Source organism: Bacillus rossius, chromosome 5 (genome assembly GCF_032445375.1).
Source record: "Bacillus rossius redtenbacheri isolate Brsri chromosome 5, Brsri_v3, whole genome shotgun sequence".
Taxonomy (NCBI): domain Eukaryota; kingdom Metazoa; phylum Arthropoda; class Insecta; order Phasmatodea; family Bacillidae; genus Bacillus; species Bacillus rossius.
Window position 1 is genome coordinate 44278865 of NC_086333.1, and position 22061 is coordinate 44300925.

Below are 22061 nucleotides of genomic sequence, written 5' to 3' on the forward strand. Positions count from 1 at the left end.
CCTTCGACAAGGAAACAACTTTACGGGTTTACAAGAGCTTCCAAACAAAGCTTGTCCAGTCACACTGTTCTTAAACGGAAAGTATAATTCTTCTCCCAGAAAATTATCCGTTGCTTGTTGTGGTAGCTGGAACACTAGGGTGGATGCCACCACAGACAATTATAGTCTGTCGCTGTTAACATGCGCTGTGTAGCACAATCGCGAATTTTGTCTCGTCATCCTTATCAAGACACACCATTATGTTCTTTTTCTGCTGGATGCAGTATCCGCCCTAGGCCGTGATCTGTTGTCTACTGCCTGGTGGTGGCATCGCGAACTTCCTCCGTGCGGGCCGCGCGAGGGGTGCGTTCCACCAGCGGGATTCGGTGCTGACGGGGTGGGGACCAGCCTTTTCTGCCGCAGGATGTACGAAGTCAGTACATTATATCCTGTTTTCCTTCGATTGCTGTCTCCTACCAAGTGGCCAGGAACCCTCCTTGAGGTCTCAATAGGCACAGAATTAATTTTTTCTTATCATTAGACAGCCCAGAATGTCAATATATTAATGCTGTGTAAAATTAAGGTTAGCATGCATGTGTATATTTGCAATAGATACTGAGCTTATGATTATCAACATAGGTACATATTTTGTGGCCATGGAGTTTTTAATTTTTGAAATGAAATATAAAGTATAATTAGGGTTGTTCTGTATTTCAAAATAAATCATCTTTAACAATATATGGTTAAAATTCTCAAAAATAAAAAACAAAAAAATCATGTTGTCATGTTTACATTCAAAAAGTTATAAACTTAAGGTTATTAGGTTGCTTCTAATTACCACACAATTCCCGGTTTTCCAAATAAAATAAGAGCCTTAGTTATAGCTGACATTGTAGTCGCCTCCCCCCCCCCCCCCCCCCCGGACCACCGGCAAAACAAACGCCCCTGCCTATGGAACGCATACACTGACTGATGGCCACACCTCAGATAAGCAACCAACTTCTAAACGTCGCTAATTTGAACCCTTATGTGAAATAAATAACAATTACAACCTTAGTAATTTTAAAAGACTTAAAATCATAACATGATTAGTAATGTTTTTATCAAGGCACGTATGCCTAGTAATATTAAACAGTTGTTGGTTTTTTCTAGTTACCTTTTTTTTTGTGCGAGGTGATGCTGTCTCGCTCCCTCGCGCTATCCCCTTCTGGCAGTCTTCATCAGCTTACAGCCTGGAGCTGATGTGCTGTTCTGTGGAGAGCCTACAACTTTACTTCAACTGATCTTGTTAATTCTGGTAGCTATACATTACATCCTTAACCCTCTTCTTTAGCTCCCAAAGTGCCCTTGGGTCATTTTACAGTACCAGGCCTATCTCACCTGTATTAAACTCAACTCTGCTACTTGAAAATGCCGCAGAGTCAAACTTTTACGGGACTGGCTGACCCAAGAGAGATTTTCAATTAATCAGCCACCCATATGCCTGCTGGCATCACAGACATTACAACTTTTAGTTTATAGAAGATTCACAGCTCTAGAAGCTACTCTTCAAATCACTGTTCCTTAAAACCATTTATGGGTTTGGCCGCCTCCAATCACAGCACTTCGAACTATTAACAAGACTGCCGATAGGGTTAGTTATCATATATCATAACCAATTTTAGTTACAATGTGTTTAAGTGTGAGTGTAATTTATTGGCAGGAGCCACTTTAACATAACAAGTGTAACGTGTGAACAAAACTATGTAGTTTTTCAATCTAACTTAGGTATCAGCCCTCTATGTTGTCTTGGGAGTGTGTACCTGATTCAATAGTTAGTTATTTCATTCAGTAACATCCAGCAGCCTAGGGCCTAGTGGACTACACTGAATTCGACAACCCATGCAACTTAATATCTCACAATTCATGCCAGAACCCACTAGGCTCACATCGGGTCTCAGCCATGAGACCCTGGGTGATGGCATAGCATTGAGTTGCAACTTTTTATTTTCCTTGATTAGTGAGCATCTGTCTAATAGGGTCTTATAACTATGTGAAGTGTAGGCCTCCCTAAGCAAATGATGACAACTTTTATCCCTAACCTAACTAAAACAAAGTGAAGGGTCTGTGTAAGGTAAAACTCTAAGTGTATGTCAGGCAGAAGCCTATATGCATTGTCATGCTGTGTTTCAGCCATGTAAAAAGGGTAATATGCATATGCTTTTTACTTAGGAATTGGCCCTGGGTGTAATGTCACCATGTGGCCAGCAGAGATCAGGTGTTGAATGTACAAAGGTTCACCCAGTTATTGCAGCAAATGGGGATGCTATGCTAAACCATTTTGCTACCTACGAAAATTACGACAAAGGTTATTATGGTAAGATTGTCTTTATTCACACACATAACTCATTCCTGCAATATGGCCTGTCGTATGATTAGAACTATAGTTCGTCGCTGCATGTTGGTTACATAGTCGCAGTGTTGCTGCTAACTATATACAGGAGGGTCCTCTGCCCTTAGACCATATGGTTTGTCGCGTCCTGCATTTGGCCTCGGCCTCCTTGTGCGAGTGCGACATGCTCCGCTCTGAAACCAACATGGCCGCCTCCCAAAGAAAGCAGTATCCCACAGGCTTCTCTACGCAAGCCTTGGGGTATAGGTGACGAGTGGTACCGCAACCCAAACCTAGATGGCATCAAGCATTATTGACATTTATTACAGTGCGTATGTATTTTATAATTAATGTACAATGTAAGATTCTTGTTAGTGCTATGTGGTCGTAATAACTAAATAGTGTCCTTGATTGCGGGTTACTGGGGGAACAAATGATCACCTGTTTTATAATGTGTATCGCTTGTATCAGTAACCAGTGTCTGTTAAATTGCGACAACCCACAATCTCTGCGCCTCTGCTCACACAGGCGCTAGAAATAAAGCGTGCTATCAAGAAATTGAAGCCGCGAAAAGCTCCCAGGAATAACGGCATTCTAGAGATGAGTGAAATCGTTACTTTTCAATACCGGCAATGGCAGTTACGGTTCCATCTCAATAACCGGATATTTAAATGGTTATCGTTACCAGTTATTAAACGTAATAATCTGTCTTCCATCCCACACTAATTCATCAAATTATGGTAATTTTATTTTTTTAATGATAATTTTAGTTACGATTGTATATGAAATTATATACAATTTGATTCAAACACATTGATTATTTGCATGATTATTAAGTATTGTCAGAGTGACAATGATTGAAACCTTTGACAAAATTTAGCTCATATTTCGCTAAAATTTGATGTGTATATGCTTTATTTTAACCTACCTGCCACTTCCTAATAGTGTTAGATAATCAAGAATTGGTTAAAATGTCGACCGCGAGCAGATAACTCCGTCGATTGCGAATAAAGAACTAATTCGGGCTATCGGGAAATAAGAACTGTTTCGGTGGATCGCGAATAAAGAACTCTTTCGGGCTATTGGGAATAAATAACTGTTTCGATTGATCGCGAATAAAGAACTGTTTCGGGCTATCGGGAATAAAGAACTGTTTCGGGCTATCGGGAAATAAGAACTGTTTCGGTGGATCGCGAATAAAGAACTCTTTCGGGCTATTGGGAATAAATAACTGTTTCTCTCGATCGCGAATAGAGAACTGTTTCGGTCGATCGCGAATCGAGAACTGATCTGTCGATCTCGAAATTATAACTGTTTATGTGATTGCAAGTACAAAAATGTTTACTTCAAATAATAGCAGATAGCTCTGTTCGGTTTATAACACTGGAATCTAACACTTGTAATTTTAATTTCAAAAATAATTATTACTTACATTCGCTTGATTAATAATTGTTACATTTTCAGTGCTGGTAGTTGAAGTAGGTCTGCTCACTGGTAAAATTACGATATGTTTCAGACGATAGTGTTTTCGTAAATTATTTGTTATGCTTTTGTAACGCAACTCATGCTTACAAATTTTGCACAGTGCATGCTCAGTACTGACCGGAATAAAAAAGTTCCAAATGTTACTTGTTTTCCGTCTGTTTTATTTAGTATTCATTGTATGGTTGTCTCAAAAGCTCTTTAAAACATCACGTTAGTACATTACCGAAAATAATAATACTTTAAAAAAACTGAAGGCAGTTTGTAACTGGAACTTAACTATTTGAAGAAGATAAAAAATAAACTGCTAAACGAATATTGTATAACCGAGAAATGTGAATAGATAATGTATATTAGACAGTTAATTTAAATACTTGTAGCTGTCTGAAAATCGATACTATCGATAGCAAGAACTGTGTATGTTCAACAATTCCCAAGAACTTCTAAACGCTAAACGGTTATTAAATACCGAGAACTGTTAGGTAAAATATGGTATCGACATTTTCGTTAAAATCGATATAACGGTATGAGATCTTTATATGAACGTTTTCCAAGAAAGACTTTTAACTATTCGTTATTAATTATAGCAAATGAGTTTTGATTACTCGACATGGGATCGTAAATTAATAAACAAAACTCTGATTAGTGTTATTATGTCCAATCGTCATAACTCTTAATATGAAAAAACTTCGTTTCAGCAGGTTTTACGCAAAATAAATGCACATATGGCGACATCTAGCCTCCTCCTTGCTAGCTACTACACAAAAGCTAGAATCATAGTATTGTATTTCGACGCTAGATCGGACGATGTGTTCTACCACGCTGAGTTTATATTCTCTCGTTGCTCGTTCTTGGTAACCGGTTATCAGAGATCCAGGAACGTAACGTAACGGTTATTTTTTCGTAACCGTTATTTTTACCGGTTATCGGTAATACCGCTCATCTCTACGGCATTCAGGCTGTTGTTCTCAAACAACTCCCGAACGAAACACTAGAATATCTAGCCGAATGCATAAATGCAATGTTTAGGTTAAATATTTTCCCCTCGCAGTGGAAAGAGGCTAGAGTTAAAGTCTTCCACAAGCCAGGCAAAAACAAAACACTGCCACAGAATTACAGACTTATCAGTCTGCTAAGCACTGTGTCTAAAGTCGTGGAGAGTATTATACTACACAGACTGAATGTACACATTCACGAGAATAACATACTGCCGAATGAACAGTTCGGCTTTCGCAGTACACATTCGACAGTGCATCAGCTAGTGCGCCTGACTGAGGAAATCACAAGCGCATTTAACGTACAAGACTACGTAGTTGCTACGTTCATAGATGTAGAAAAAGCCTTCGACAGAGTATTCCATGCGGGGCTAATCTACAAACTTTACCAAACAGGATTCCCGGACTGCTATATCAAGCTAGTCGCGTCATACTTAGCAGGCAGAACCTTTAGAGTATTTACTGAAGGAGCTCTATCTGAACTAAAACAAATAAGAGCAGGTGTTCCACGGCGAAGCATCTTAGGCCCTGTGTTATTTAATGTATATGTCAGTGCCATGCCACGCCCCGCACACCGACTAGTAAAGCTGGGCTGCTATGCAGATGACACAGTGCTGTATAGCAGGTCCCACAACCTCCAGCTAGCTACAGACTACAAGTCGCACTCACTGAGTTTGAACGATGGTGCACGACTTGGCGCATCAAAGTAAACACAACTAAATCAGAGACTATTGTGTTTACCTGCAAAAATCTCCCGCCAGCACAACATAGGCCACAAATACGTTTGTTTGACGAACTAACACCACATAAGGACGTAGTGAAATAGCTAGGTGTATACATGGATAGGAAGCTACTCTCGCGCCATCACATTGACACTAAGCGAGCGCAAGCGCAGGCTAGGATTAGTGCACTATATCCAGTCATGAGCAGGCGATGCAGCAGCAAGGTCAAAACCGGCCTACTGCTGTACAAAGCTCTAATTCGCCCAATAATCACATATGCAGCCCCAGTCTGGGCAACAGCTGCCCCTACACACTTACTCAAACTACAGCGAATACAGAACAGGTGTATTCGAATCGCTATTGATGCCCCGAGGTACTGTCCAGTAGAAGCATTGCATAGGGAACCCGAGTCGGAAACTCTGCAAGACTTTTACATTCGCACAACACAAACTTTCTATGATAAATGCGAAAACAATTTAAACCCACATGTTTCCTCACTTGGTAATTATGATCCAGACGTTGCACAAAAATACAAACGCCCGAAATCCGTCCTGGCGCACCGACCCCCATAGTGGCCTGTGATTGGCTGGTAGCTCCGGCCAATCACAGCGCACCTGCGCACAGCCGAGGCCAGACCCCAACACCGCGGTTGCGGACTGGCGAGAAAATTCCGCGCAGATCGACACTCGTATTCTGGCAGCTCCAGATTTAGAATTAAACATACTATTTTTTTAATATAATTTTAAGAATAAAGTAATGGGATTCTGACCATGTGCCTGACCACGTCCTGCGGTGCAAATAAGCAACATTGTACCAGCCAATGATTTATATGCCCAGGCTGGCAGCATAATGTGTCGGATCCCACCACTCCCAGTACACTAGCTGAGCTGTAACCTAGCAGCGAGGCCCGACAGACACAGACGCACGACACGGTAAGCCAATAATGCCTTCAGCTTTGTGCCGAGTACATTGGAGTGCGTATCCGCGTAGCATTGGCTATAAAATTTACCCATTATTTTTTAGAAATGCGTATTTTTATCTATATAAGTGAGTAGACTCACCAATGGTTTATAGGTGTTTGACCATGTGTCTGACCACGTCCTGCGGTGCAAATAAGCAACATTGGACTAGCCAATGATTGACATGCCCAGGCTGGCAGCACAACGTGTCGGCATGCATGGCTGCGGCAACTGGGGCAACCTGAGTGCTGCGGACATATAATTATGTTATTTAACATGCGCATATTTTTAATAATTAAGTGAGCAGTCTCACAGTCGTTTAATAGGTGTCTGACCATGTGCCTGACCACGTCCTGCGGTTCAAATAAGCAACATTGGAATAGTTAATGATTGACATGCCCAGGCTGGCAGCACAATGTGTCGGGCATACATGGCCGCGGCGACTGGGGCAACCTGGGAGCTGAGGTCATATAATTATATTTAAAATTTTTCACTTCACTTGGCTGGCTGGCAGCCAGGCGGGAAACGACTAAAGTCGCCCCCGAAACAACCAGTACTGCCCAAACAATGCGCACAGCAATGTGCAAGCCCCCAACCCCCCGCATGGTAGACTCTTCTCTACTCTGTCCAACTCTTCATCCTGAACCATCCTTCTGTTTCCCGTAATCAACCTGCTTGCCAATAATGCATGAATTTTTGCATCCCGCATGTAAGTGCCCAGGGTTTTCCCTGTGTCTATGCAGGTTTTACCTGGGCCCAACTTATCTAGTTTTTAGTCTAGAATAGTCAGTGAGGGGAGTTAGTCATGGCGCCAATTGCTGCCATGGCTGGCCAATCCCCTCCTAGCACATGATGCATGCACCCTCTCCCGCATGGCTAACCCCTGCATGATTAGAGCGTATAGGCTTCGGCCTGAGACGCACTTAAAGTCTCTCCCTAACCCAGACCCCTCCCAAATACACTTAGTTTTAATTTAGGTTAGGAAAAAAAACCAAGCTAGAGATCCTCACCAAATAATTGGCTATCAATCTTAGTACAGAGAGGGTATTGCAGAGGAAAAGTTATTGCTCTCATTCCTCTGGGGCAGCCTTCGGGAGCTCGCTCTATAACCCCTTCCCTCTGGAGTAGCCTTCGGGAGCTCGCTCTATAACCCTTTCCCTCTGGAGTGGCCTTCGGGAGCTCGCTCTAGGATCCCCACTTTCCCCCTTGGAGTGGCCTTCGGGTAGAGGTGGGTTGTTACAGCAATTTTCGGTATCTGTACCAACCTGATACTGATACAGTAATGTACCTAGTTACAAGTATCTGATACTTTTGTATCAGAGCAGTAGCGGTCCCAGGAAGCGACAAGGTATCAGCATTCTCGTTACAGGGTACACATCCTCCGTGCCGTCATCACCAGCGTAAAAAGGTATCTGTGTCTCTGTCACGCCCAGTAATTCTCTACCTCTGTTACTCTTATGCCCGCCTGATCCAGCCAGTATCAATCAGTTCAACATTCACTGCAGTTCGTCCTGGCCGTGTATTAATTACCACCATGTACATTGTTGCGGGCTGTCATGCTTTGTAGTTAGTATCTTTATAGTGAAATAAGGAATGGATAAGTGCAGGAAAAAGACTTCATTTGTGTGGAATTTTTTTACGGAAAATAATGAGTTTGCTAATTGTAATTTGTGTAAACAAAAACTGAGTTATAAATCATCATCGACTAATCTGAAGAAACATTTGAAACGTAAACATTTATATAGTATGCTCACTAATGTACGTATCTGTTTTTTTATTTTTAATTTTTGATAAAATCGTAATCTTTTAATGTATGAAAACACTAGTTACTAATTGTTTTCGGAAAAAAAGTCCTAATGTTGATTACATCTGTTATTAGTGTCAACTGAGAATTTATTTGCATTTTCATAGCTGTTAGGTGCACAAATATAAATATTATATCTTGTATTAATGTACTTTTTAATATTAAAATTGCATTAGTTTTATTATTGAACGAGACTGTGCACCCACTGCGCACTGAGCGTACTTTGATGTGGGACAATAACCAAATGACTCGTAACAATTTCGCTTTGCGCCTCTCCTTCAACGCCTTCCCCTGCGCTTCCTCCCCTACATTATTTCCCTTCTTTATCCCTTATTCGTCGTTCCTGCTCCCTCCCCTTTCACAAGCTCCGCCCAAGTGACCGTCATCTGCGATCGGGTTCTGCGCACCTTGGCCGTGGTGTTGTTCCAGGCTAATTCTTAACTGATACTAAAGTACTTGATACTTTTCAAGTGTACTCGTTTGCCGTTCCTGATACAGGCGCGTATCAGTGCCAAAGTATCAGGTTGATACTTTTCGACACACCTCTACCTTCGGGAGCTCGCTCTAGGGCTCCAACTAACTCCCCTTCCTTGCCCCTTCCCCATGCCCAGCAAGAGGCACCCCAAGGGAGACAAGGAGCAGGAGAAGGAGCAGCTGCCAGCATATCAGAGGGCCTTCACCCCCCTCAAGCCACACCAGCACGGGACGCTGTTGCCGGGACACGTCAATTGGCGCCCAATGTGGGGCCTGGCTAGAGCTTCTCATCACAGCCAGAGCAACATCCACTTCCAGGAGTGCAGAAATACACCTGGTGGTGCCCAACCCAACTGAAGGATGTCTTCTGGATCCTGTGCAGCACCTCGCTGCAGTGCACCAGATGGACCCAGCATTCCCTGTGTATGCTGCAATGCCCAGTTTCACCTACAATGCCTTGGTTTCATGGAACAAGCCATTGAACAAGCGTATATCCACATATGCCAGCCCTGCAGACAACTTCTGGTGGAGAAGAAGCCAACAGTTCCAGCTCCCCGGCACTGCTTTGCACCGAACTGCCCTGGGACAGCCCTAGTCCTCGTTACCTGCTAGGCCTGCCATCGCGACTACCATCTCGCCTGTCTAGGCTGGGAAGATACACCACTGGACCTTGCTGGGATGTCATTTACCTGCGCCCAGTGTAGAGTTAATCCTACTGCACCTTCAAGTACAAGATCTGCAAGTGCACTTCGGCCCTTTAGAGGTCAGGATCATGAGAACCCTGTGCAATCTGTCCACCAATGGGAGCAAGCCCTACGGGCATATGCAATCCACCCCACTGAATGGGTGGACCAGATAGGTCCGTTACTACTTTGAGAAGCCTCTAGATGGTGGAATAACCATGAAGGGCTCTATGACACTTGGGAAGAGTTCACAGGGGGCTTCTAAAACCATTTTGGAAACCAGCCAAGACTGGCAAAGCTTACCGCCCAATTATATGGTACCAAACAAGAGGAAGGCGAGGATGTCGAAAGGTTCTTACTACAGAAAAGGAAACTTTATGAGAGGCTACACCCAGGGAGAGACCCAAATGATATTCTCCCTACCTTGCTGGAGCTAGTGCGGCCCAACCTACAGCCATTTATGCGGCATCCACCCCCCGAGAATTTATCCGAACTTATGGTTCGAGCCAATGCTGTGCAGCGAGACTGTCTCGAAACTAGGGACACTGTAACGAGCAAACCGTGATCACCACCAACCCCGGTACAAGAATATTCTAACCCCAACAAAAAATTGCCGAAGTGTTGGCACTGTCCTGAACAACACTTTCATCAAGACTGCCCAGTGCTCCGCTGCAAACAGTCTGAAAGGAACAGCCTCAACACAGTGAGCCCCTGGAGGAAAAAAGTGGTGCCAACGAGCCCTACCCCTACACCCAAGGCAGAAGACATTAACTCCCAAGCTCGGCTCGAAAGTAGACCGACCCCAAGCATTCTGTACATACAGCACCACCCACAACAAGAACTGCCAAGAGTCAAGGTACAACTGGACTCACAGCCCATTCAGGCCCTTATTGACTCGGCCACCACAGCTAATTTTGTGCGCGAGAGTGTTGTGCAGATAACAGGGACCCCTATTAATTCACAACCCCAAATGGCCCAGCTTGCCACCCAGGGATCCAAAATGACCTTACTGGGCAATGCTGTGGTGCAATGCTGCATAGCCGATGTGGAGATGGAGATCCCATGTCTAGTCGCAAAGGACCTTCGAGAAGAACTCGTGCTGGGCCAAGATTGGCTCACGCAGCAGCAGGCGACATTGGACTTCGAAGATAATACTATACACTTCGTACGAACGTCCCGCCGAACTCTTAACTGGGGCACCAAAGGAATGGGTGACCTGAACACCCCTTATCAAAGTGGTGTTAACCCTAATCCTGGAATCTGCACGGAACAACACAGAGACCAACCTATGGTTGTGTTGACGCAAGGGGACCAGCGACCCCAAGAAACTCCTTCCCCACACTCTGCCACAACCAAGCTGAGCCAAAATAACTCAGGCAGTGGTTTTCAGTGGTGTCAGAAAGGAGGAACCCCAAAGGTGAAATCGACCATGCAGTCATGGAGACAGCCACTGAGCGGCGCCCTCACAAAGGCAAGATGCAACTGGAAGAAAGAGTCTTTTCCAGACCGAGGAATTTGGATTACCCAGAACAGGATTCACCTGCAGCCATGGAGACAGAAAGCATTTCTGTAGAAAACCCCCGAACCCCAGGAACCTACTAGCCCCTCTCCACCAGGGCAAATACCTCCAGGACCCTACGACCATGGGAACGGCTAGGCAGACCAGCCCGTTTCCAGCCAACCTCAGTATAGTGCAGTGGCCAGTGTAGGGGGTTCAGCCCTGGGACTAAAGCCCAGGTTACGGACCTCTGGCAGGTGCGACGATCCAGGCCGAGGCCACAGAGGGAGGGGGCGAATTGTCGTGTCCTGCATTTGGCCTCGGCCTCCTTGTACGAGTGCGACATGCTCCACTCTGAAACCAACATGACCGCCTCCCAAAGAAAGCAGTATCCTACAGGCTTCTCTACGCAAGCCTTGGGGTATAGGCGACGAGTGGTACCGCAACCCAAACCTAGATGGCATCAAGCATTATTGACATTTATTACAGTGTGTATGTATTTTATAATTAATGTACAATGTAAGATGCTTGTCAGTGCTATGTGGTCTTCATAACTAAATAGTTTCCTTGATTGCGGGTTACTGGGGGAATCAATGATCACCTGTTTTATAATGTGTATCGCTTGTATCGGTAACCAGTGTCTGGAGAAGTTGTATATACACTAGGTATAAATTTCCTAGCTAGAGCTCCTCACCAAGTAATTGTCTATTAAACTTGGTACAGAGAGAATATTACAGAGGAAAAGATATTGCTCTCATTCCTTTATCTCTCACCTCTTCCTTCTTTGGGAGCTTGCTCTAGAACCCCTTCCTTCTGGAGTGGCCTTCGGGAGCTCGCTCTAGATTCCCTCCCCTGGAGCGGTCCTTGGGAGCTCACTCTAGGATCCCCACTTCCCCCCTTGGAGCAGCCTTCGGGAGCTCGCTCTAGGGCTCCAACTAACTCCCCTTCCTCGCCCTTTACCTGACCCTTCCCCTCCTTTACCCCATGCCCAGCAAAAGGGCTGGCAAGGAGTAGGAGAAGGAGCAGCTGCCAGCATATCAGAGGGCCTTCACCCCCCCTCAAGGCACTCCAGCACGGGACACTGTTGCCAGGACATGTCAGGTTGCTTGTATAGGTGCTTGCATTGTGCTGCCTTGAATTGATAAAAACAAGATTACACAGTGCTGGCATTCCCTAAGTATAGCTTGACCAAACTACAAAACAAAACTCTTGAGCACAACAACTACTTCCTCAATAGTACACTGCACAAACATGATACCCTAAATGACATAGTTACTGGAAAACAAATAAATACACTTGAGATGTGGTCGATTAATTATGTAGAATGCTTAAGTTAAATGTTATGGTGCTAAGTCCTTAATTAATACACACTACGTAGCTGGAAGCTGGAATAATGAGGCCCGTAGGTCTTCAGGCCGAATTAATTAAAAGTTCGTGAAACATTAACGTGTTTGTGTGTGTGTGTCTGCGGATTTTTTGGGGGGGGGGGGGAGGCCTACCAGTGGAGTCGAGGAAGGAACGGAAGGAAGATGGTTACACTCACTCGGTGATTATTGCGATGATGGATCGTGGAGGAGCTCCTCGGTGAGTGGACCATTTTTTAGACCCGGAGGCCTTGCACAACCAGGAGCTGGCTTTCCATGCGAACATGCAGTGAGCAGCAGAGAATGCCAGGCCATGTTTTGGGTGTAATCACATTAATTAAACCAAAAAGTGGTTATATTTTAATACTTTTTAACATGGTAAAAATTATGTCTAACATCTCTTGATTACATAAAATAACAATTAACAAGTACAGTTGTAACTCTGTTCGATTGCAGTACTGGTGGCAATCGATACCTCGGCTGTGTCATCTGTTCGTAGTGATGCACTATATGCACTTACCCTGCACTATACACATTCGTGCCACCCATCACTTTGCACACATTCCCTTGTAAGGTAGCGAGGTTGCATAATAGCCTGTGTGAACAACTGGATCAACGAAAGTGTTGTAAACTATACTTAAGTTGGACTCAGGTAAAACCTGCCTAGACATATGATTCAATTATTTCAGGTATTAAGCAGAAGACAAGTTCAATACATGACCAGAAGGATGGTCCAGAAAAAGAGTTGTTTGGAGCAGAAAGTTTCAGCCATGCTGGGGTCAGGAGCTTGGACCTTTGGTCTGTATTGGTGTTTGTGTGCAGGGGCTAGCTAGGGGGGGGGGTGGTTAGGGGCTCAACCCCCCCCCCCCCCCCCCCCATTTGCACCAAATCTTTAATTAATTTCTTTTTCATCACTCAAACAAATTTCATATTAAAATTAATAAAAATTTTACCATTACAATATTTAAATTTAAGTACCGAAAACTGCTAAAATAACACTATTTTACACCTTAAAATCCCAATTTTCCCGGGGGAGGACCCCTGGACCCCACGCTTTAATACGGGGGGGCCATGCTTTTTAACACCCCCCATACACAAATCATGGCTACGCCACTGTTTGTGTGTGTCTGGATTGGTACCAGTGGCGCATGCGTCCCTGGTGATGAGCGACTTCATTCGTCGCATACAGCTGCTAGTCAATATGTGTACTTAAAATTATGAAAATAAAGACTATTAAACACATGTTGATAATATTTTTTGGGATAACCTACAGTTCACAGCGATGAAAACCACAACCACAACTCGAACAGTTCCAAAGTTTACTGAAGTAAAAGGTTGGGTCAGGTTAATTTCTTACAGTGTATTAAATAATCATTGTTTATTTTCTTCCGAAGTGTTAGGGTTGGTTAATTTAAAATATATAAATATTTGCAATACAATTTTTTTTTTACGAGCTATCTGCATACTTCTTAGAACTTCGGCACTGTGGCTCTCGTCCCTGTGAACTGTAGTCTTAGGGCCTGTATTACCAACTCTGGATAAAAGCAGTGAATAGCTATACACTGAATAAGCTATTCGCTGAATATCTTCGTCCTTGTGTATTACAATCCCCGAATATTGACCAAATAGCTATTCGCAATTTATCTGATGATTTCGACACCTCTAGTGTATTTTTTTAAGCATAGGTATGAAAAACCCTGCTAAGATAGTGAAAAATAATGTTGTAGTGTTGCCAGTTTTGGTTATTCCGACTATCTTTTGTTGTCTTTACTTTTCTGCTATCATCTTCACTATATTATTCAATACATATTTGCGCTTTGTGAGGCTAGATATGGCTGAATTAAAAGTAGCGAAACGTGTGCGCTCCTCTAATTACAGTAAAGAAGAATGCACGAAGTTAGTTCAATTCGTGCGCACGTTTGAAAATATAATTGAAAACAAGAAGACAGATGTTGTTCCAAATCACGTATTTTTTTCTTAACCTGCCAGGCAACATAAAACATTGCTTTACATATTTTTAAGTAACCTTTTTTTACATTTACATTACAGTTTATAATAGACAAACAATCCTTGTCCTAAATTTGTTTTGCATCACAGATTTGCAGTTCGGATTAGGGCAATATTTTAACCCTAAAGGATTATTTTCGAATGAAGTATAAGGCCGTGTCACATGTCCAAATCTTGACGTCACAGAGGGTAATTTCTCCAGTCTCAACTGAGAGTATACAATCCTGAGAGGGAGAGTGGCCAGTGAGAGTGCATACTCTTGAATTGCGACACGGTCTTAACAAATGGCCAAAAAGTAAACACACCCCCTGCCCCCCAACCCCAAAATCGCCCAAAACAAAAAATATTGAACACACTAAACAATAAGGAAAATTTTGGTTAGGTTTGATCTGTAAATTTTATGACAAAGAAAATTAAAGGTAAATAAACTTGACGTCCCTCGGCTTCTGGTCCCTATTTCCCCGTTTACTAGAAATTCCTGTTGTGCCCGTACTGCTCTCGTCGGAGAGGTGTGGGTCCAGGCCAACGTGGTCGGGACCGGGGGATACGGGACCTGGAGGGAGGGTGAGGTGATGAGGAAGAATGATAGGCAGATTTAAAGGACCACTCGATGTTAACAGTTCCACGAGCCCCTTTTATTGTAATCCTGAGAGCCTGCCGCGGCCTGGTGGATCCGTCGCTGGATGAGCGCCCTTCCCACGAAAACACGGACTCCCGAAGACCGTCTCGTTCAACCAACTCGTCTCGACACGAACTAGATCTCCTCCCATGTAACAAAGTTCCTGATTGCAAATTGTTCCACAAAGGTGCGTGACACGTGCGCGGTTCTTTACGTAACAGACTCGTAACGATGGCGAAAGTTCGGCGGTGCGTAACTACGCTTACGCGTCCTATGATGTTCGACTCGTGACGTAACTCATAACCCGTAACCCGTACGCTCAATCGTGTGAGCGGCACAGCGAAGGCAGCTCAACTGCCGCAAGACCCGTACAGTAGCGCTGTCGCCGGACTGCGAGCTCGGTAGACGCGCCTCGCGATCAGCGCAGAGCGGTGTGCACATCTGCCGCTGAACGAGTCCTGAGTAATACTGTCCTTCCCCGCCCGCCCGCGGGTCGTCGCGCGCGGGCTGCGGGGGAGGGGAGGAGAAATCGGTCGGCGTGGGAGAGCGCCACCCCTCGCGACGCGGACGAGCGCCAGGCCGCGATTACATATTAACACTGCGAGACATTTGCGAAAATTACAAGATTATTTACACAATAATTAATACATTACAGTTACATTATTTACACTCTTATTAAAATTCACGACCATTTGAAAAATATATACAACACAGAATTATTTACACACTAACAATGGCCCACTGGCATGCTAGGGCGCACGCAGGTGCGTCCCTGGCCGATGCACTACACTGATGGTTCACTGGGGAAACAGACTCCCTCAGGCCCGCGTCGGTGGCCAGGTACGGCCTCTGCATCTGGGAGGGTACGACGACTGTCGTCATATGCCCCCCCTCTCCCGAGGCCGTCCTGCCCCCCGACGCCGACCTAGACCGGCAGCTGCGTCCGCGTCCGGCCACGTGTCTGGTCGTCGGAGTCCGTCACGTCATTTCGTATGGGTCGGGCAAACTGGGGCAGGAGCTGCATCACGCTGCAGCATAGCCCCCACCGTCGGTGGTCTGTCGTACGTCTCGGGGCTTGGACTGACCCCCCCCCCCCCACTCGTAGTCCCGGAGGTAGTGAGGGGCCGTTCTCTCACGCGTGGACCGGCGCAATGCCGGTCCCCTCCCCGCGTGAGCGGTCGTCATCAGCTCCCCGGAAGGCAAGTCCAGGACCACATGCTGGGCCCTGTCGACATCGCCCTCCCCACGGAGGAGCCGGACCGTTACCCCATCTGTCACGTCCTTGTTCACATCCGTCCTCGTCACCCGCCGTTCCCAGGAGTGGATGCATCTCCGTCTACGTCTCTGGACAGGCTCCGGCAACGTCACCACTGGTTCACTCAGGTCAACCAGGTCGCCCTGTGCAGTGTCGTCATGCGTCATGTCCTCGATGAGCGGTCCGTCATTATCGTTGGCGTAGGCGATGACGTCATCGGGCGGAAGCATCCGGTCCACAAAGTGCTCCAGCTCTGCCATGCTCGCGCCATGCGGGCCCCTTCCGCCCCTCCTGACGGGCGTCCTTGCCCCACCCCCTCTTGCCGGCCGAAAACCGCCGTCTCCCCCTTGATGTCCCCTCGTAGGGGACTGAGTCGGTGTCATCGTGCGGGCCCATTCGTGCGTCGTGCCCCAGGTGTCATCGTCTCCGTCAACGTCCCTGCTTACCACACGCTGTGACCTGGGGTGGGCGTGTACCCATCGAAAACCTGATCCAGCTCCGGTGGCATCACCACGGGGTCACTGAGGTCGACCAGCACTCCTACGGCGACGTTGTCATTGGCCCTGTCCTGGACCACCGGTCCACTACCGTCATGGCCGACCCCGTGCATCCCGTCCCGTGTGTCGTCATCCTCGTCAACGTCCCTGCTTACCACCCGCTGTGATCTGGGGTGGGCGTGTCCCCGTCGACGTCCCAGGTCCGGCTCTGGTGGTGCCACCACAGGGTCGCCGAGGTTGGCCAGTACACCTTTGGTGACGTCATCATCGGCTCCGTCACCAACCACTGGTCCGCTGTCGTCGTGCGGATCGTCTATCAGTCGGATGTCGTCTCTGTGAACTTTAGTCGTCCGTCCGTCGGCGCGACGCACGAGGTATGAGGTGGTCCCCAGTCTGTCCACTACCTCCTGCGGTCCTGACCACTTAGGAGCCAGACTGGCGCAAAAGCCCCTCTCGCCAGACGACAGGTGGTGACACTTGACAAACACCTGCTGGCCAGGCCCCAATCGTCCTGGGGGCTGTTGCATCTGCGGCGTGCGTCGGGCCAGGTTGTCAGCTTGGCGACGTCGGGCGTCTTCGCGCAGATCGTCCACGGTCATGTCGTGCGAGTCGGGGGGTGTGCACGCTTCCCCGGGCAGGGCGAGGTTTCGGCCCTGCACCAGTTCAGGGGGGGAATGGCCCGTGACCGCGTTCGTCCGACGGCGCAGGCAAAACAGCAGCGTCGGCAGCTGCAGGTCCCACTTGGTGTGGTCCTCGTCCAACCGGATGTGCAGCTGAGTTTTAATGTCCTGATTCCGCCTTTCGGTCGGATTCGCGCGCGGATGGTAGGTGGGCATCGTGTGATGCTCCACCCCCCATCCCGTGCAGGACATTCGCCAGCTTCTCCCCGTGAACTGCACCCCGTTGTCCGTCAGCAGGACCGCGGGGTACCCGTATCGCGGGAAGAACTCGCGCTCGAGCAGGGCAATCACGGTGCCGGCCTTCACGTTTGGTACTGCGAACGCCTCCGCCCAGCGGGTGAAGACGTCCGTGACCACAACAATAAATCGCCGACCACGGGACGTGCGAGGATACGGCCCCATAATATCCACCACCACAGTGTGGAAAGGATCCCGGGGCCCATGCGGAACCTGTTGCTCCTTGCCGTCGGGTCACCTGGACTTCCGCTCCTGGCAACGCAGGCAGGCCCGCACGTAGCGTCTCACTTCTGCCGCGTCGCCAGGCCAGTGGAACGTCTGTCTGACCTCACACAGCATCTGCTCTGCACCCAGGTGTCCCGCCAGGGGGTGGTTATGCAGGTAGCTCATGACCCAGCGCCTAGCCTCGGGCGGCACGTGGGTCTGCCACCTGCTCGTCCTGTGAGCCCCCCTGGTCTGGAGCACCCCGTTCAGACTTCGGAAGCCCGGTACCACCCCTTCCCCGCACTCCGTCAGTCGGGTCTGGGTGTCGGGGTCCCGGAGCTGCGCCGCGTGGACCCACGTGAGCAGTTCAGTCATCGTTTCTGGTCGCGCGTCAGGCGCAGGGGCAGTGGAGCTTGTCAGCATGTACAACGCACATGGTCGCGGCACCGAGTCCTCTACCCCGCGTTCACGCTCAGAGAGGAGCACTTCCTCCCAGCCCTGGTCGTCATGGAACTCATTCTCAGGATCCGGATTCCGGGACAACTCGTCGGCCAGCTGATTTTCACGTCCAGGAATGTGTTCGACCGTGAACGAGAATTCCTGGATCAGCATGGCCCACCGAGTGAACTTAGACTTCCGGCCCTGAGCGGAGTCTAGCCAGCTGAGGCATTGGCTGTCGGTTCTCAGCGTGAATGAGCGCCCCTCGACGTGGTGACGGTACCTCTGCAGGGCCCAGACCACCGCAAGGCACTCTTGCTCATTCACATGATACCTCTGCTCAGCCTGCCCAAATTTAGCGCTGGCGTACTCGATCACGCGCCTCACGCCCCGGTCATCCATCTGGTACAGTACCGCACCCATCCCCTCCTGACTCGCGTCTGTCTGGATGAAGATGGGGTGGCTGGGCACCAGGCGTGAGAGCGTGTGACAGTTCCTGAACCGGTGCTTCACCTGTCGCAAGGCCTCGTCCGTGGCAGGGGTCCACCGGAACTTAGTCTTCGGCGACAGTAGGTCCGTCATCGGAGCCGTTACCGTGGCGAAGTCGGGGATGAAGGACCGCAGCCAGTTGAGCAGCCCCACCAGCCGTCACAATGTGTCCCAGGAATTCGATCTCAGTGGCCCCAATGTGACATTTCTTTGGGGCACATGTCAGTCCGTGTCTGGCCATACTTTCTAGCACCAGTGCCAGATGGTGCGCGTGCTCCTCCCATATCCTGGACCAGATGATAACGTCGTCCAGATAGACACTGGCGAATTCGCCAATGTACCCATCCAGAACACGTACCATCAGTGCGTGGAACGTGGCAGGGGCATCCATGAGACCAAATGGCATGGCGCAGAACTGGTATCGCCAGCCGTCTGGTGCTGTAAATGCCGTCTTAGGGCGGTCCTCCAGGCATACCGGCACCTGCCAGTAGCCCGATTTCAAGTCAAGTGTCGTGAAGATAGTCGCGTCCCCCAGTCCGGCCAGAGCGTCCGTGATGTTGATCTGCGGGGGCGGGGCGGGAATGGTCAGTTTGTTTGCCACCTTGAAGTTCACGCAAAAATGTAAACTTCCGCCTTTCTTGGTGGCCAGCACCACCCGCGAGTTGTACAGGGAGGTGCTGGGTTCAACCACCCCGTCACGTAACATCTCGTCAATTTGAGTCTGTATGGCCCCCCATTCTCGGATGCCAAATCCGTATACCTTCTCAAAGGGAGGGCTGTGCGGTACCATAGGTATCCGGTGCTCAGTCACATTCGTCCGTCGTAGCCGGTCCGCGGCCGCAAATACCTGTGCCTGGGAGGCGAGGACATTGTTGATGACGTCGACGTACTCCTCGGGGACACAGTGCTGAAGATCCTCTAGGCGGATGACTGTCTGAGGGGGACAGGGGGAACCTGGTGCACGCCGTACACCGTCCAGCGCCCCCAGGTGCCGAAGTGCATCCGCCCAGCTCGTACTTCCACGGTGGCGTCGACCTCGTACAGCCACGGGACTCCCAGGATCAGCCCCTCGCGGAGCTCGGAGACCATCCAGGCCTCGATGTGGCTAACGTGACCAACGATGCTCAATATTACCTGAGTGATGCCCCCTGCTGCGACGACGGCGTCCCTGGTGGCCAGCTGCACCAGCTCCCTCCGCGGGGTCACCGCCTTCGCTCTCACCAGGTGGGCCGCGATGAAGGATCGGCTGGCGGCGGTGTCCACCAGGGCCAGCATCTCCTGTCCGTTAACGTGGACGGGAATTCGCAGAAGCTCCTGCTCCTCGGGGCCGACTTCCCCAGCTGTGCAGTCGTCCGTCCCCCACCGCCCCCGGCCTCCTGGCCGTCCGGGCGTGGGGAACTCGCGGGGAGGTCCGCGGCTCGTCCTGGCGCTGACGTGTTGACGTTTCGGTGGTCCACCTCGTCGATGACAGGTCGACGAGGCGGCTGGTCCGACCCCGGAGAAACTCCCGTCGGGGCCGCTGTGGTCCTGGCGGCATCCAGTTGTCCCTGGGGTTGTCCCGGCACGGGAACTACTGGCACGATGCCTGTGCTGACGCTCCGGTTGCCCACCTCGCCGACGGCATGTCGACAAGGCGGCTGGTCCGGCCCTGGTAAAACCGGCTTCAGGGCCGCGGTAGTTGTGACGGCATCCAGCTGTCCCTGAGGTTGTCCCGGCATGGGAACAGCTGACGAGGAGCAATTCTGTTGCTCCTTGCTTCCCAGCGGCGGACACGATGTTGGTGTAATAGGCGCTGGCGGTGGTCGACGAGTCCTGTTGGTTACTGGGTCTGCCGGTGGCTGGCGGGTCGGGGAGCGGCACCCAGTTGTCCCTCCGCCCCCGTTTCCGCGTTTCCCGCCTGCGACGTGTTGCCTTCGCGCGCCTCCTCCCACGCGGCTCTGGTGGGGCACAGGCGATGCCAATGGTACGCCTCCGGGCAAAACCGGCATCGCGGCGGATGCTCATCCCTCTCCCGCTTTCCTGTCCGCTCGTGACGTCCTCCTCCTGCTGCAGCTGTCTCTGGGCGTCTCCTGGTGCCACCACGGTCTGTTGTCTTCCGCGGTCCCGTGCCGTCGGCGTAGCTCACCATGGCCATGTCATTGTCCGTGACCTCTGTGACGATTACCCCCCGTGGTCCCGAGCCGGCATGGGGAACCCTCGCGCCCCTAAGTGCCGTCCTCCACTGCGACATGTCGCGCTCAATCACGCGAGCGAGGGCCACGAACTCCTCTGTGTCACGTCCGGCGGCTGTTCTCATGAAGGGGCGGAACTCTGGTAGCAATTGTTCGACGATGGTTGGTAACGCCACACTCACGTCTCCACTCGTCCCCAATCGGCGGAACATGCGCAGCTTCTCGTAAATGAACTGTTCCACACTCTCCTCCTCATCCTGGTTCCGGCAATAAAATGTCCGCAGACACAACGCACGCGCCTGATCGTTATCGTACCTAGTCTCGACTTGGCGTACAAAAAGCCCCCACTCTGTATCAAAACTCCCGGCCATTGACCACCAGTTTCTTGCCTCGCCGCGGAGCTGTCCCGCCACTCGCGACGCCCACTCGGCCCATCGCACTTCGTATAGTTTTAAGAGGTGTTCGCACTCCCGCAAAAACTCCCGCGGGTCCTCGCTGTCTCTCCCCGCAAACACTGGCAACTCGAACTGCGTATTCACGTACCGCACTACCGGCCCCTCCACGTCCGCGGGCCTGTCGCTCTGTTCCCGTTTACATTCGGCGTCTGTGCTGTCCGTGCCATTCGCGCCCCCGGCTGCGCCGCCGGGCCTGCATACCACAATTTTTACGTACATTTTCGCGGAGTCTCCTTCCTCATGCATGTCCGTTTCGAAACTGATTATATCGTCTCTCTCTTGTCCCGCCTGCTTCCACGCCATCCTGTCCTCCTGTGCTACTGATCCGGGATGTGATCGCAATCTGCCCCAGTAATACAATCCGATCCTTCCCGGCGCGTTATCTTCAGTCGGAGATCCCGCTGCGCCGCCGTCTTGGATTTCTGTCACTCCCACATCGCGCTATCTCTCGCCGAAACGTCTCGTGTTCGCGCCGTTCCCGCGCCACGTTATCTCCCGCCGGCGCGCCGGTGCGACGGCTCGAGTTAGCGCCGCTCCCACGCCGCGCGGCTGCACCTGCTTCCGTCCTGACCAGCACCTGTGCGCTTGCGTGCGCTTGCGTGTGTTTGCGTATGCTTACGGCCACACTAGTTGGGCGCCAAATGACGTCCCTCGGCTTCTGGTCCCTATTTCCCCGTT